This window comes from Camellia sinensis, chromosome 8 (assembly GCF_055761805.1).
Source record: "Camellia sinensis isolate YWXY chromosome 8, ASM5576180v1, whole genome shotgun sequence".
NCBI classification, from domain to species: domain Eukaryota; kingdom Viridiplantae; phylum Streptophyta; class Magnoliopsida; order Ericales; family Theaceae; genus Camellia; species Camellia sinensis.
This window is the reverse complement of record NC_138968.1, coordinates 47,970,864-47,987,904: the sequence shown is the minus strand read 5'-3', so window position 1 is coordinate 47,987,904 and position 17,041 is coordinate 47,970,864.

Below are 17,041 nucleotides of genomic sequence, written 5' to 3'. Positions count from 1 at the left end.
AAGTCTGAGTATCGGCCTGAGGGTATCAGTTTACAGGGCAGAATTTTGGGCAGAATTCAGTAGAGAGCACAGTCATTCAGCTATGCTCATATCTGTTTTGGTGAAATCAGGCTAAAGTGCTGTCTGTTTTCTCTTTTACTAGGTAGTCTTGGAACCATAGCTTCAGAAAGCTCCGATATTCCCCGGGTACACCGGACTTGTGTTGATAGACTTCGTCAGGTCAGAGATTCAGTTCAAGGGCAACCAGTGTTTCCTTCACCAGTGGTAAGGCAAGAAAAGGCCAGTCAGGCACAGATCACCAGTTCAACAGTCCCCAGATCAACGATCATTATCCACCTCACCTATGCGCAGTTGGGCAGCGATATATGCTTCTACCTCAGAGAGAGAACCTACATTTATTCGAACAGATCAGCACCTTATGGCCGGTATAGAGGACATGATGCGTCAGCTCCAAGAAACCATACAGGCCATGCAGCTGGATGCTGCCCACCAGGCAGAGGTTACTGTACATCAGGCAGAAGTGGTAGCTCAACAGGCAGAGTTGATTGCTAGGCTTCAGCAACAATATCCACCACAACAAGCCAGAGCATCTGCTTCGCATCCGCCCCCACCCCCACCCTCACCTAGGGTTTTGACACCCGGGGAGACTGCAAATGTCCAGGAAAATACGGACGTCCCAACGGGCCAGTTCTACCCCCAATCCTACCCCAGTTATCCAGAGCACCGGCTAATCCAGTGGACACACCGTTTGAATTTGAGGTGGATCCAACAGCGCTGAAAGTGAGCAAGCTAGAAAAGCTGTTCAAAAGAGCTCAAGGCATTAATTCCATTCCGGACATAGAGGATGAATACACCGACTCAGCAATGACGTTGCCGAATCGGTTCAAGATGCCGCATATAGACAGTTTTGACGATTCTGGAGATCTTATGGTACATCTGCGATTGTTCTCGGATATCTTACGGCCAATAGGCCTCTCCAGACTGCAAAAACTTTCCCTCTTTGGTCGGACCCTATCGGGTGTTGCGGCCATCTGGTACGCTAAATTGGAGGACTCAATCAAGAAAAGTTGGGAAGAGATGGCCGAGGCCTTTGTCGCCTAGTATTCATACAACACGCAAATCGAGGTCACAACTCGTGATCTCGAGACAACTAGGCAAGAGCCGAAAGAGGGCTTCTTTGACTTTGTAACCTGTTGGAGGGCGAAAGCTTCTACAATGACCACCAGGCCGGTCGAGAAAGATCAGATAAGAATGGTTGTGCACAACCTGCAGCCTAACCTAATGTAGAAAATGATCGTCTTACCCCTCCCCACCTTTGCGGATTTACACGAGATTGGGGTACAGATTGAAAACGCAATGAAACAAGGTCTGATTGGTCACGAAAGGGAGTCACCCAAGAAGGGTTATACACGCAGTTCGAATGCGACCACCAATGGTGATGCAGCTGCAAGATCTTCTGAAAGTTGGAATGGTCACCACCACCACACCAAAAACAGCCACCCCATTCACCGGTGCGTCCGAAACCAGCTCACAAATAGCCAAATATCCACCCTGAGGCAAGAGGGTTTTTACCCCACTTTATATGCCTTTGTCAAAAGCTCTACAGGTCCTACTCAGGAAAGGACATCTGAAACCGTTAGAACAACGGCCTCTACCCGATCCTCTCTCTCCAAAACATGACTCGACTAAGTATTGTGCCTTCCATCAACAAATCGGTCATGACACTGACAGTTTCTTTCGTTTTCGCCATGATATACAAGATCTGATTGACAACAAGGTCATCGTCGCACCAGTCTTGCAAAGTCTATCGGCACTAGATAAGTGAACTTGGGGGATAATATGATGTGATCGGGGAATGAACCACCTGCGGATGGCGCTCAGTTTACTTAAGATGTGACGGATGGCACGCACTGTTTTGAGCAATGTATAAATGTTGTTTATTTTATTTTTTGACTTGGATATTGAGTCAGTTTTGTTGTGCTGTATTGAGTCTGTCTTGTTGTATCGAGTCAATCCTGTTGTGTCGGAGTCAGGTGATTTTGGGGGTGTTACCTCAGGCATCACTGTCTTATTTTTGTGTTTGTCTTTTACACTCTTTCTTTTGAGTCTGTTCCTGTCTTAAAGCCAGTTGTGCCAGAAGATTTGAATGAAGCGGTAGTGCTTTTCACCTACTTTTCTATGCCTTGAAATCATTGCATTGACCTAAGTTTTTCTAAACTTTTCAAACACTATGATGAAAACAAAGAGGAAGGAATTCCTCGAGATTTGCAAAATTTGATCAACTGAAAGAAAGAAAGGCATGCTAAGCCCTTAATGAATGAGATCATGTTTGTTAATGTAAGAACTGGGAAGAATCCTAGCTTGATCTAGATTGGTTCTACATTGTCTTCAGTACGAGCGACTAGTCACTTTCTTAAAAGATTTCAAAAAATATTTTGCGCGATCCTGCGAAGATCTGTGTGGAATCGCTCTTGAGATTGTGCAGCATAGGATCGCTCTCAGTCTCGAGACTTAACCCCTTTTGCTTTCAAACCTTGAACTTGGATTCAAAATGTTCAACAGTCAACCACAATGTGAGGCTTGTATGGCCAAATTTGAAGCAACCTATGAACTAGGGGCAATAAGGTTGTATGACATCAAAAGAGGCCTGTTAGGCCAAATTTGAAGAAGCCCTCGAACTAGGGTCAAGAAAAGTCAGATCAAGAAGATCAGGTGTTATCAAAGGAAGCTTGCAAAGCTAGATCAGAAGTAGCCCTTGAACTAAGGGGCAAAAATGTCAAATTTGCTCAAAGATTCAAAGATGGGTCATTCTGCAAACCATTGAAGACTGCAAGGAAGCCAAATTCCAACAGCTGGAAGAAGAAAAGTATTGCTGAAGGACAATCAAGTTTCTATCTACAACACTATGGGCAACTTCCGCCCCTATTGGATAGACTTCTACATCATCAGCAAACAACAGTCATTCTCCTGGATTCAGATGGCTTCAAGATCTCAAACCGATCAACATAGACAAAGCTACACTTTTACCCTTGAGAGGCTCGCTGGGTCGAAAACCCAGAAGGGCGACCCAGGCAAAAGTTAGAGCAAGAAAAAGAAGGAAAATGAAAAGAAGAACAAAAAAAGAAATGAAAAATTCTGAAAAGAAATGAACAAAGAAAAGAAGAATTGAAAAGAAAAGAAGAGCATAGCTCGCAAAGTTGAAAACCCTGGAAGGGCGGCCTTGGCAAAAGTTAGAGCGTAAAAGGAGAGATTAATACTCGAGTGTACCTTAACCCAGAACTACGTCAGGCTTGATTCCCATCTTTGGGATACGTAGACAACTTCATTCTGAAGTCCAGCCGTAAAACACTTCAAATTCAACTGTCCTGTCCATGAGATTGAACGGGTCATCTTTGCCATTATTGTATCCAAGAGTTCGGTTGTGATCTTCACTATGAGAACTGTTTACAGTGTGCTGCGGTGCTATTCAAACAAGGGGCAACTTTCCGTTGTCGTGCAGTGCCATTTAGACAAGGGGCAATTTTCCACTGTTTTGGATCTGAGGTTGTGCATCTCAAGAGTAGATTCTATATCGGTCGAGCAGTGGCCATTTGGAAAAACAGTTTTTGAGAATTTTTAATGAAGTTGACTAATTTTCTCGAAAATTGCTCATTTTTTCCAAAACTAGACCATTTCGTGGACCCGAAAAAGGAAAATTTTCAGTGCTCATAGCCTGACTTGCATGATTTCAAATCAAAAAATCGAACAAGTATGCTAATCTAACTCTCATATTGATCAAAATTGTTTTAATAGAAAGCTCAAAAACAAAAAAAATGGTCAAAATGATGAACTAGGGGCACGGTTGAGTCAGGTTTTCTGTCTTTTCCCCATTTATCAATGCATTTGCCAGAAGGGCACCATACTTGCCAAACAAAAGGCATAACTGACGTTAGAAACAAAGGGCTGAAAGCTCTTTCAGCCTCCAAGCAACGAGGTATCAAGCCAAGTGCGAAGCACGAAATGGAATGGATTAGGATATTCCACTCAATCATCTAGACAAGTCTGATCATATCCATACTGGCCAAGGACGTTGTCAACCGCTGTCAGTTGTGGATCTACTGCACATCCTGTCGTAATTGTGAGCGGAAGAATAAAAATCTGGTAGAATACCAAGGGCAAGAGCCTGCAACTTCTTGTTTATCCATCAATCACCCAAGGGAGGGATAAAAAAAGAAGAGAGATTGAAGAATAGAGAGATGTGCGTGGAGAGAAAAGTGAGAAAATGGCTTTTCAAAAAAATAAAGATTGAGTGCCAGAGTAATGTGAGAATCACAAATGAGAAAGGGTGGGAAACAATACCCGGAGAAACAGGCTCCCTGTGCACATTTGAGTCTTGTGTTGTGTGTGTGTTTTTACTTGTCTCGATTCTTGTTTTGAGTCGTTTCGAGTGTCAATAGATGTGTTTAGGGTGTTTTACCTTTGTTTTCTCTTTGTTAAGTCATTTTGACTATGGTCGGTCATAGGCTCGATACCCGGTTGAGAACTCATACTCATTCTCAATTTCAAAAATGAATCGTTTTGTGCTCAGAGTGCTATGTCGTTCTCTATACTTGTGCAAAATAGGATTTGATCTTTCATAAAACTGCAAGGTTCAACCCAAGTCATGTGAGAACAATAAAACCAGGACCTATCTGAAGCTACATAGGTTCCAGACTGCAAAGCAAAAGAAAAGGGGGAAAATCGGAGCATCTGAGTTTGTTTCAGATTCCAGGATTGTACTCCGAATGTAGCGTTTCAGGCCTTGTTAATGCTCCGAAATATGTGTGTGCCTCTACTCCAAGCTCAAGCCTGGTTCAAAGCCAGAAAGGCGATCAGAAGTGCCCTCCCTGAGCACCGTCCCTACCAAAAGTATCTTGGCTGTGTTTGCAATGAGTTCCTAGGAGACCAACTGCGACAGTGGAAACTAGAGTTCGAATGGCTGTTGCCTAGAACGCAAAGGTTCGGGATTTTTGAGACTAAAGTCTGGTTTAAATACCCAGGGGTGTATCCCCGGCTTGAAATCTGTATGGAAGCCCCATAGGTTGAGATAGCGTGTATGTACCTCAATTCTGGATATTGAACCAACCTAGTCTGTTACCCCGTTGGAGAATAGGGAAAGTTGTGAATATGGTCAGGAAGAAAAGTGGCATCCAAAGTGTTCTACGTGAAGAATCCTTGTCGGCATTTCAGAACCTTTATATTGTGAGTTAAAGGAAAGAGTTCGAAGAACGCAAGGGGAGATCCCCGTCAGAGTAGAGCGGTTCATCGCCACTCACCCTGTGAGGTGCTTTCTAAGGCGCTGCTATGTTTGTTTATTGCATTCCTTAAACATCATGCATTGTATGGCATTGTACCTATCAAGTTTCTTTCTCATTCATGTACGATATTGTATGTACGGTTCATTTGAAGTTGGCGCAACCAAGCGATATTGGATGTGCGGTTCATTCAGAGAAGTTCCATTTAAAATTGATTATGTTTTGTGTATGTATCGCACATGCTCACTTAGTGTATCTATCACACTTTGTTCACTTAGTGTATCTATCACACTCTCTTCACTTAGTGTATCTATCACACTTTGCTCATTTAGTGTATCTATCACACTTTGCTCATTTAGTGTATCCATCACACTTTATTCATTTAGTGTATCTATCACACTTTGTTTACTTTGTGTATCTCTCGCACTTTGTTCACTTAGTGTATCTATCACACTTTGTTTCCCTTTGTGTATCTATCGCACATGCTTGCTCACTTTGTGTGTCTATCACACATGTTCACTTAGTGTATCTATCACACTTTGTTTTCCTTTGTGTATTTATCGCACATGCTTGCTCACTTTGTGTATCAATCACACATGTTCACTTAGTGTATCTATCACACTTCGTTCACCTTTTGTGTATCTATCACACATGCTCACTTTGTGTATCTATTGCACCTTGCTCACTTTTTGTATCTATCACACTTCATTCACTTTGTGTATCTATCGCACATGCTTGCTCACTTTGTGTATCTATCACACTTCGTTCACCTTATGTGTATCTATCACACACGCTCACTTAGTGTATCTATCACACATGTTCACTTAGTGTATCTATCACACTTCGTTCACCTTTTGTGTATCTATCATACATGCTCACTTTGTGTATCTATCACACGTTCGCTTTGTGTATCTATCACACGTTTGCCTTGTGTATCTATCACACATGTTCACTTTTTGTATCCATCACACGTTCGCTTTGTGTATCTATCACACTTTGCTCACTTTGTGTATCTATCACACGTTCGCTTTGTGTATCTATCACACTTTGCTCACTTTGTGTATCTATCACACGTTCGCTTTGTGTATCTATCACACAAGCTCACTTTGTGTATCCATCACACGTTCGCTTTGTGTATCTATCACATAAGCTCACTTTGTGTATCCATCACACGTTTACTTTGTGTATCTATCACACATGCTCACTTTGTGTATCTATCACACGTTCGCTTTGTGTATCTATCACACATGCTCACTGTTTAGTTAAGTTTGCATAATTTTCTTACATCCTTTCTGCATGAGATGTAGTTTGTTTCTTGTTTACTTTCTTATGTACGAGTTTGTTGTAGCATTTCTTTGCATAACATTCGCTTAAAATGTTGTATTTATTTTGCATAAATGCTTCATTACAGTCCTCTTTGCATAATCATAAGTTATGTTCTGCATTGTGTATGTCATTTACATCTTGCCCCTGCCTGCGGGCGCATCTCTTTGTTATCTTGCCTGTTTGTCTAAATCTTCGGCCTTGTCAAAAATGGGTCGTCTCTGGGCTTTGACATTCACTCCCGTCATTTCATGACTTCCGAGTTCTGTCAAAAAGGGGCAACTGTAGACACCCTATTTTTGACCAACCTTAAGACTCAAACGTCATCTTCTGTGCACTCGGTGATTGTGCATGTTTGTGCTCGTTTTGAGTTTCCGGAGCCTTCGGCTGAATGCCTTGTCTCGGGACCTCTTAATTTTCTCCTCTTGGCCTGGTTTTTGGACGATGCCTTGTTGCCTTTGCCTAGAGGGAAACAAAGGCCTGTAGGCCACTTTTTGTAGCTGTAGGCTACCTTTCCCTTTCGTAAGCCACTTGTAGTGGCCCGTAGACAAGTTTTCGGGGCTTCCGGCTGAGTGCCTTTTCTTGCGGACCCTTGTCTTTTTTGTTTTTTGGTTTGTTCTTGAACCAAACCTTGTTACCCCTTGCCTGGAGGGTGGAACAGGGGTGTAGACCAGTTTTCTCCCCTATAGACCACTTTTCTTCCCTGTAGACCACTTTTGGTGGTCGGTTAGCCAGGGTGGGTGGTCTGTGGACCACCTAAGGTGATCGGCAGCATGCCACTACCTTCTCCTCTCTTTGTAGACCACTTTTTTCCCCTTGTCTTTCTTCCTTTTTGGTTTGTTCTTGAACCAAACCTTGTTACCCCTTGCCTGGAGGGTAGAATAGGAGTGTAGATCAGTTTTCTCCCTTATAGACCACTTTTCTTCCTTGTAGACCACTTTTGGTGGTCGGTCAGCTATGATGGGTGGTCGGTCGACCAGCCTAAGTGGTCTATAGCCTGCCACCACCTTCTCCTCTCTTTGTAGACCCTTTTTCTCCCCTGCCAGCCAGTTTTTTCCCTTGTCGACCACCTGAGGTGGTCGGTCGACTAGAGGAGGTGGTCGGTTGACCACTTTAAGTGGTCTATGGCCTTTTTTCTGCTTTTGCAGATATTTTTGGTGCCAGCTGGTGGTCACTGAATGCATCCTCCATACATGTGTATGGACGGATTCAAACAAGTTTAAGCTTGTCAAGTAAGGTTGTGGTTGCATTGTTCTATAAGAGGGGAGCTCTCTCTTTCTTTCCAGAGGTTTTGAGATTTTGGAGTAAAAAATTTCACACACTCTCTCTCTGGAGTTCTCTCCCCCTCTCTCTATATATTGTGTTACATTGTGCTCAAAAGTGAGTGTTCTTCACATTTTTTCCTACAAACACCTAGTCAAACACCACTACCTTAGAGCTGAGATTCTTGAAGGTTTGTTTGGAGCTTAAAAAGCTGGTTTTTGGCTCAAAAAAGCTGCTGGTTTTGCTGTTCTTCAAGGGTAAGCCATATTCTCTTTAAAGCTTTATTTTAGTTGCTTACTTAGCCCTCTTTGCATGCTTCTTTTGGCTTAGCTTTCAAAAAGGTTGTTTAAGGCCTTGTTTGAATTAAGGGTGCCTCTCACTCTTTTGTGCCTTATTTGCTTTGCTTTGTGCTACTTTTTAAAGCCCTTGAAACTATTTCCTTTTGGCCTTCCTACCACTAAATTCCAGGGGAATTTCAGTGGTGGAAAGGTGGTTTTGAGGTCCCAAATGGATGGGGGTTGTCCCCCCTCCTCTTCTCTTGTTTGCTTGTGTTATTGGCCCACCAAAAGAGCATGTGTTTCTACTTCTTTGTGGCTTTGTTTAGGCTCATTTATGTGACTTTTCAGACCTACCTTAACTCTGTTTTTGGCTGTCATGGTCACCTCTTCCATGCTTATTGTACTTGTAGTGTAATCCTACTTGTAGCCTTGCAAAGTAGCATGTCTTTGTGCCTTGAATTTGCTTGGTTCAAGCATGTTTTTAGCCATTATTTGACATTTCATAACTCTAATTTTGGTTGGTGGAGTCACCTCTTGCTTGGTTTTGGCACTTGTAGTGCAATCTTGCCCATTAGCCTAGTGTACTCAGTGTTTTGGCCTTTCATGCTAGCTTGTCTTGGCTATACACCATGCATGTTTTGGAATTATTTTGACATTCTTTAGGACTATTTTGAGTCATCTTGGTCCTTTGAGGCTTTCTTTGTATAGCTATAGTGTAAATGGCTTCACTAGTCTTAAGTTTTGAGGCTCGTAGCATGCTATATTTGTGATGTGTGCATGATTTGGAATCATTTGGTAGGTGATTTCAGAGCTTATATCTTTGCCATGCTTCCACTTAAATCACTCTTTCAATTATTTTGAAAAGTTGAGCATTATGCCTTGTTTGTGAGCCAATACATGAGCTTATTGTTCTTGCCATTTATGCTACAAGTCTAGCATGTTTTTGCCACTATTTTGACCTGCCTTCGATCTATTTTGAATGGTTAGGGTCATTTGAGCATTGCTTAGTATGGTTGTAGTGGAAAGGGCCTTGACTAGCTTTGAGTTTTGGGGCTTTTAACATGTTGTGCATGTGATGTTTGCATGGTGTGGCACCATTTAACATATTACTTCAGAGCATATAGCCTTGCCATACTCTCGTATAATTCATGCCTTTATTGTGTTTGAGAGTTGTGTTTAATGCCTAGCTTGCGAGCCAATACATGAGCATGTTGTTGTAGCTTTTGGTGATTCATTTTCAACATGATTAGGCCACTGTTTTGGCATGTTTAACCTCTATCCGGGGTTGGTTTGGTCATTTGTGCTTAGTATTGCATGCCTATAGTTTTATGCTCTTTGCTTGCTTCAATATTTTCGGCTCTTAGCATGAGTTGCATGGATTGTTACATGATTTGATGTTGTTTAGCATGTCATTTCAGAGCTGAAATACATGCCATTGCACTCCATTGCATGCAATCTTTCATTTGTTCTATCACTTTGAAAGAGGTCTTAAGCCCTTTGTTGGTTTGAGCACGAAATTGAGGCGTTCATGCTCAAGGGCATGATGCTTCTTTCATGCTCAAGAAGCTTGTGGCTTAGTCTGTCTTTCAAATTAGAGAACTTCTCACTTTTGGACTTAATCTAAAATGAGTAAACAAAATGAATTAAAGTAAAACATGTCAAGATAACATGTTTGTGATGCATTGCATGTGTTTGGATCGGACGTTAATCCAAACACGGGAAATGTGGGACGTTTCATACTTGAAATGATGAAATGTGTCACATTTCTCAGTCGCCAACCCTCTTGATCGAGCATGATAGAGGTGGAGGCCCTTATGTGATTATTTGTGCATTCATTGACATTGACTTGTGCAAACTTGGATTCTCGGCCATCATGCATTGCGATGCTCGATTGGTGGCCCGAGAGTCGAGTACCGCACTCCCTTGAGCTTGGAAAATGATAGGAAGAGTGGTTGTGCACACATATCTTACAAATACACTGCTATGCCCCTTGTTGTTCTCTGTTGCAGCAAAACTACAGGTTGGCAAATCAACTGGTCGGCCGACCAGTAGGGGTGGTCGACCGATCACTTTTTCTGGTTTACAACCAGTTTATCTGGTCTATAGCCCCCTTTTCTGGTCGGCAGCCCACCAGAAGGTCCCCATGTTGGAGCAGAAGCAATCTGGAAGTTAGTGCAGTTTTCAGAGATCAAATCAAGTGCAAACAGAGGCAATTGGTGGCATAGCAATGGATTTCCGAGCGAGGCGATCGAGCATGCATGCATCCCTCGTCTCGAGGCCTTCTAACTGTTTTGCTTAGCTAAGTTAGCTTAGTCGTTGTTGTAATTGATTAGTTAATATGCTTAATTAATAGATTTGTTTTGTAATAATTAGTTAACTAGGAATAGTTAATTAGTTTTGGTTTGTAATAATTAGTTTAATTAGCGTAGCTAGTTAGCTTATTATTCAAACCCTCCGTCGAGAGGGCAAATGTTGTAATAAGTGTGCGTGTGTGTGATGCATGTCTTCCAACCCCATTTCTTTCTCCCTTTTACTTATCAGCTTTCGATGGTTAGTTTGGGGCATGTTTCAATTAGCATACTTATGCTTTGCATGCGTGCATCATTCATTCATCTTGCATGCACCGGGTTCGGCGCATTATACAAACCGCATTGTATTTCAATACTTACTCGAATACGTGTTTCAAAACATGTTATCGAGTGTTGCATTCATATGCCATCTTAGCCAGCCGAGCCTATTTTAGTTGCATTTTTGCATGTGTTGCATTAGGCATTGTTAACATAGCTGGGATCATGCATTGATTACTAACTAGCTTTTTTTTGCTCGGAGTACACTGTGAGTGTTTATGCTTTAGCATCCTTGCATGTGTGTAAGTGACTGCCATGATAGCATGCTTGCCATGAGGCTATTTGCTTAGGTGTTAAATTGCATGAATGCCTGTGGATGAAGGCTTCATTGCTTGAATTGGAACAATTCATCAAAATGTGAGTTTTAAGCCTACTTTGCGGAGTAGCAAATCATGTTTTCAAGCCCACTCGAGGGTGGCAAATCCGCGTTTTAGCCTACTTGCGAGTAGCACTTTTAAACCACTTTAAAAAACAAACATGAGTTATTTTGTTCCAATCCGCGTGATTGAGTCTATACTTGTGTGCTGTGCGCATCACATAGTAAGTTAGCCAATAAACCGGAATAAGAACGCATGTGTTTTCAAAAACAACATATCATGTTAGTAGAGGCCGATCTTTGATCGGGCAAGCGGGGGTGCTCATATCAGGACCTTCCCCTCCCGTACCCAATTTACCGAGCCGAGGCAACTTTGGTGATGACGGACACGTGGCCTTAGACACGAGTCAAGGTTTCCTAAATTTTTCAAAACAAAATATTTAGGTGATGACTCTGAAATCTGGCAAAGCAGTCCATGTTTGGCGCTTTTTGATTAAAATTGATTTTCCGAAACGATTTGCCGGGTTTGGACTCTTTGGTGATTTATCAGTCTTACATTACACTTTGTGAGATTAGATTCAGAACCGTAACATGAGTCCGAACTGTAGTGGCTAGAACCCAATTCGCGTCCTCGCGCGCGAAGCGGAGTTTGGGCGGTCTATAGTTACAGAATGCATGAATAGAACTCTGATGAATGCGCTAGAAGTATGAGGATACATGCTAGATTACCAAAGATGTTTTGGGCAAATGTAGTTAACACTGCAGCATATCTGATTAGCTATGGTCCATCTGTCTCATTGGATGGAGAGTTACCAGAAGAAGCTTGGAGCGGTAAAGAGGTAAATCTTTCTTTTTTCAAGGTATTTGGTTGTGTTTCATATGTGCATATAGATTCTGCTGATAGAAGTAAACTTGATCCGAAATATGTTAAATGTACTTTTATTAGGTATGGCATTGATCAATTTGGTTATCGATTTTGGGATGATAAAAGTTGGAAAATAATCAGAAGTAAAGATGTCATATTTAATAAGAAAGTAATGTATAAGGATACGGATAAGTCTGAATCTGAATATGAATCTGAATCTGAATCAGTTACTTGTCATGAGCATGTTGAGTTAGAGGAGATTAATGAGAATGATTTGAATAGTTGGATTTAGAATAATCCTGAAAATCTTATTCCACAAACTGCACCACATACTCCTACTTCTAAGTTGAGACGGTCAGAAAGAGAGTCTAAACCTACACAGCGTTGGTCTTCATCTTTACATTGTTTGTTGTTGTCTGATGGGGGTGAGCCCAAAAGTTATGATAAGGCTTTGTAGGTTGATGATTCAATCAAGTGGGAGTCAGCTATGCAAGATGAAATGGATTCACTCATGGCAAACCAGACATGGTAGTTGACTGAATTACCAGTGAGTAAGAAATCTTTGCACAACAAGTGTGTTTACAGGGTCAAACAAGAACATGATGGAAGTAAACGCTACACGACCAGATTGGTTGCAAAGGGATTTTAGCAAAAAGAAGGGGTTGACTACACTGAAATTTTCTCTGCAGTTGTGAAATTGACCACTATCAGATTGGTCCTAGGAATTGTGGCTGCTGAAGATTTGCATCTTGAGTAGATGGATGTGAAGACGGCTTTTCTCCATGGTGATTTGGAGGAGGAAATTTACATGAAGCAACCACAAGGTTTCTTGGCACATGACAAAGAAAAGTTTTTTTGCAAACTTCGAAAAAACTTCTGTGGTTTAAAACAGGCCCCAAGGCAGTGGTACAAAAAGTTTGATGGGTTTATGTGTAGCAACAGTTTTACAAGATGTCAAGCAAATCTTTGTTGTTATTTCAAGAGGTTTGACAAAAGTTATATTATTTTGCTCTTATATGTTAATGATATGCTTATCGTAGGATCTAGCATTGAAGAGATAATAAGATTGAAAAAACTTTTGTCCAACCAATTTGAGATGAAAGATCTTGGAGTTGCAAACAAAATCCTTGGTATGAGGATTCACAGAGACGAGGCAAATGGTACTTTGAAGTTATCACAGGTTGGGTATGTCAAGAAAGTTCTCAAGAGGTTTAGCATAGATGGTGAAAAACCAATGAGCACTCCATTGGCTAGCCACTTCAGGCTTACCAAAGAGTAGTCTCTGAAGACCAAGGAAGAGAAGGCTTATATGGAACATGTTCCATAAGCTTCAACTATCAGTAGCATAATGCATACTATAATTTGTACTAGACCAGACATTGCACATGCAGTGGGAGTCGTTAGTACGTACATGAGTAATCCAGGCAAACAGCATTGGGAGGCAGTGAACTGGATCCTTAGATACTTAAGTGGTACTACAGACATGGCACTTTTTTCAGACAAACTGGCATCAGGTTATATGGTTATGTTGATGCAGACTTGGCTGTTGATATGGATAACAGAAAGAGTCCTACTAGTTATGTTTACGCATTGGGTGGTATAGCAGTGAGTTGGATTTCACAGTTACAGAAGATTGTGGCCCTTTCTACAACAGAGGCTAAGTATGCTGTTATTACTAAAGCTGGGAAGGAAATGACTTGGTTACAGAATTTCCTAGCAGAGTTGGGTAAGACGCAAGAGATGAGTATTTTGCATAGTGACAGTCAAAGTGCTATTTATCTTGCAAATAATCCAGCTTTTCATTTTAGGACGAAACACATTCAGCTGCGATACCATTTCATTCGTTCACCTGTAAATGATGGAGTGTTGTCTCTTGAGAAGATCCAAGGCAGTAAGAATCCAAAAGACAAGTTAACCAAGACAGTCACCATTGACAAACTAAAGTTGTGTGCAACTTCAGTTGGCCTTCAAGATTGATGAAGGAAGATTGAGTTATTACGGCGTTCCTCTATGTGATGAATATGATAGAGAGCTTGTATTATCAGGTTCCAAGTGGGAGATTGTTGGGTCGATGGACTTTGATAAGTACTGTTCACTCAATCCTATTGTTCACTCAAACACTAGGTCCAATGGGGTGTTTGGAAGGGCCTTCCCCCCAAGGTGGGTTTGGGTACTTTCGTAATCCCCATGTGTTTTCGTGTAATCCTTATTTTGTACTTATAAATAGATAAGGGGGCACCTCTTTTAGGTTAATAGAGAGTTGTATTTTTCTGATCATAGTGAAAACCGCAGCAGTTGTGGACGTAATCTTATTCTGGGGTAAACCACGTAAATCCTTGTGTTCTTGTGTGTATGATTTGTTTGATTCATTTTTCTTCTTTGTTTGTTATTTTGTGTCTCACCGATCTTGGTTAGGAAATGTCAAATTCCTAACAAGATAGAGATCTGAGAAATGGATAAGAGAGAGAGAAGAGAAACCCAAATCTAAGCGGTCGTTAGAGCGAAACGGAATGGAGGTGGCGGTGTCGGAGAATGAGGAGATAGTGGATTTAGGTTCTAGGGTTTAGGAAAAGAGAGATCAAAGAAGTGGGTGTGTGTGTGTATGTGTCTATGTATGTGAGAGAGAGAGAGAGAGAGAGAGAAAAAAAAAAAAAAAAGAGACCCAAATATGTAAAGAGATGAGAGACCCAAGTATGTAGAGAGAGAGAGAGAAAAGAGAGAAGAGTTAGGATACAATTGGTATTTTTCTAATAAAACTGAAGCAAAGCTTGTAAGAGACCTTATCTAACATAAAAATAAAATAAAATAAAATAAAAAATTATGAACCTCTTCGACTACCTAAAGTTAGAAAGAAATGTTAAACTAATTTTCCCCAAAAAAATCTACCAAAGTTGAAAAAGTGTCAAAAACAATTAAATTTTTAGTTGTTTTTTATCCATTTTTCTCTTCGATTAACTTCTTTTTATTATTTTTTTAAAAATTCTTTTACACTAGATTGATAAAAAAATGTAACCAAAAAAAAAAGACCCAAATTTAAAACAAAATCACTAGTAAATATTAAAAAAAAATTAATTACAAAAAAACCTTAAAATTTGTTCCTTATAACAAAATAAATCTCAAACTTCCAATTTTATCAATTTAACCCTAATATTTTGATTTATTTTTAATTTAAGTCCTTTGTCTATTTTCGTTAACTAAAACCGATAAAAAAAAATGTAGCTTAGCCATTAAATTCAATATATGTATACATCAAATGTCTAAAATATCAATTTTTATTGAGTCGATTTTACTTAACGAAAATAGACAAATAGTTCAGATGAAAAACAAATAAAAAATTTTGTGTTTCAATTGACAAAATTACAAACTCAAGATTTATTTTGTTATAAGAGTAAAACTCTCGGATTTTTTTATTTTTTTTATTTTTTGTAATTTCTTCAAAAAAAATAGAAAAAAAATAAGATTTTTAAATTAATACCAAAAAAAATAATCAAAACATTTTAAGTCAATAACCAAAAAAAAAAAATTTTAATTAAATTTTAAAGTTTTGCCATTATAATCCAAATTCTCTATCATTTTTCCGTGTATATTTCGAACACAGGGTGCGGCCCCACGATGACTATCTGGTGGCTGGCTGTCCAAAAGCCAAGGGATGCTGTCGTTAATTAATGGACAAATATGACATTTCATGCCAGCAAATTTAAGGACTTGTTTGGCTGCAGTCTTATGTTTCATTTTGTTCTCTTCTTCTCCTGCCATATCAGTCCTAGTTGCATCATAGGGAATTGTAAAGTGTGGTATATTTTAACCCCCCCCCCCCCCCAAAAAAAATAGTTTATATAAACAAAATTTTTATATAGCGTGATAGTGATATTTTTTAATTTTAAGTCCGAATAATAGATGTGATGTTGGAAGCACACATAGCAGGAGTGGCCATAGGCCTAATGACATGCTCAACTCATAGCTTAGTTTGATATTTTTAATACTTGAGAAAATATTTAGTTCATAAGATTAGATTGAACAAAATTTTTAAATTCATTTAATTTTTGGGATGAGCTTGAGATTATTGCCCAACCTCGCCCGGAAGCTCATTTGAAAATTTTTAATTTTTTTTTATTATTTAGTTACAAAATAAATTAAAAAATTATAAAGAAAGATACATATACATATATGCACTTGTTTCCTACAGCTTAAACTAAAGCATTTCTTAAAAAATTATATTTATTTTACAATTGATTTGTATTAATATTTTAAATTTAAATAATTATTACGGGAGTTTAAATAATTTAGCTCTTTAAGATGGAAAAAAAATTAATAGTTCATACCTCTTGGGTTAAGTGGACGGATTTAAAATTTAAACATTTTTTTAAGATCAGGCTAGGAATGACTAGGTTATAAGGATATGCAAAATACCATCCAATTTACACTGATCCACCCACCAATCGTAGGTTAATTTGATCCGTAGTTTAAAAATTATAATATGTTTTTGAAACCGCCATTCTCTATTATAGAAAATACATTTTTTTCTACCTCTAATGAAATATTAAAATAAAATCAATGTGAGAGATATTTAAGATATAAAATTTATTATAAATTAGTATTATATATATAAAAAAAAATAGAAAAAATTATTTATAAATCCCATATTGAGGAATGGTGATCCGTTTAGTCCCAATGATTTTCTTATAGACTAATTAGTCTCATTAATTTTGGAAAGGTAGATTTAATATAGGGCAAATTTCACTTTACCCTCCTATGGTATAGGCCATGTGCGGATCACCCCCTGAAATTCAAATATCACCACATAACTCCCATGTAGTTGATGGAGTAATGTGCACAATTACCTTTTCCATCTATTCTAAGAGGATGTGCAGCACACGCAAGTGTAGTGCAGTTGGACATGAATTGATGATGTTCCCTCACAATTAAAATACCAAAATGCCCCTCGAGTTAAAAATAAAAGTTAGGGCAAGATTGTTTTTTATAAATAATTCCTAATCCTCAAACAAATCACACAAAACAGAAACAGAATATAAAAACATAAAGTCATACAATACAAATGCCTACAAGCATAAAGTAATAGAATTAAAAAAACCTAT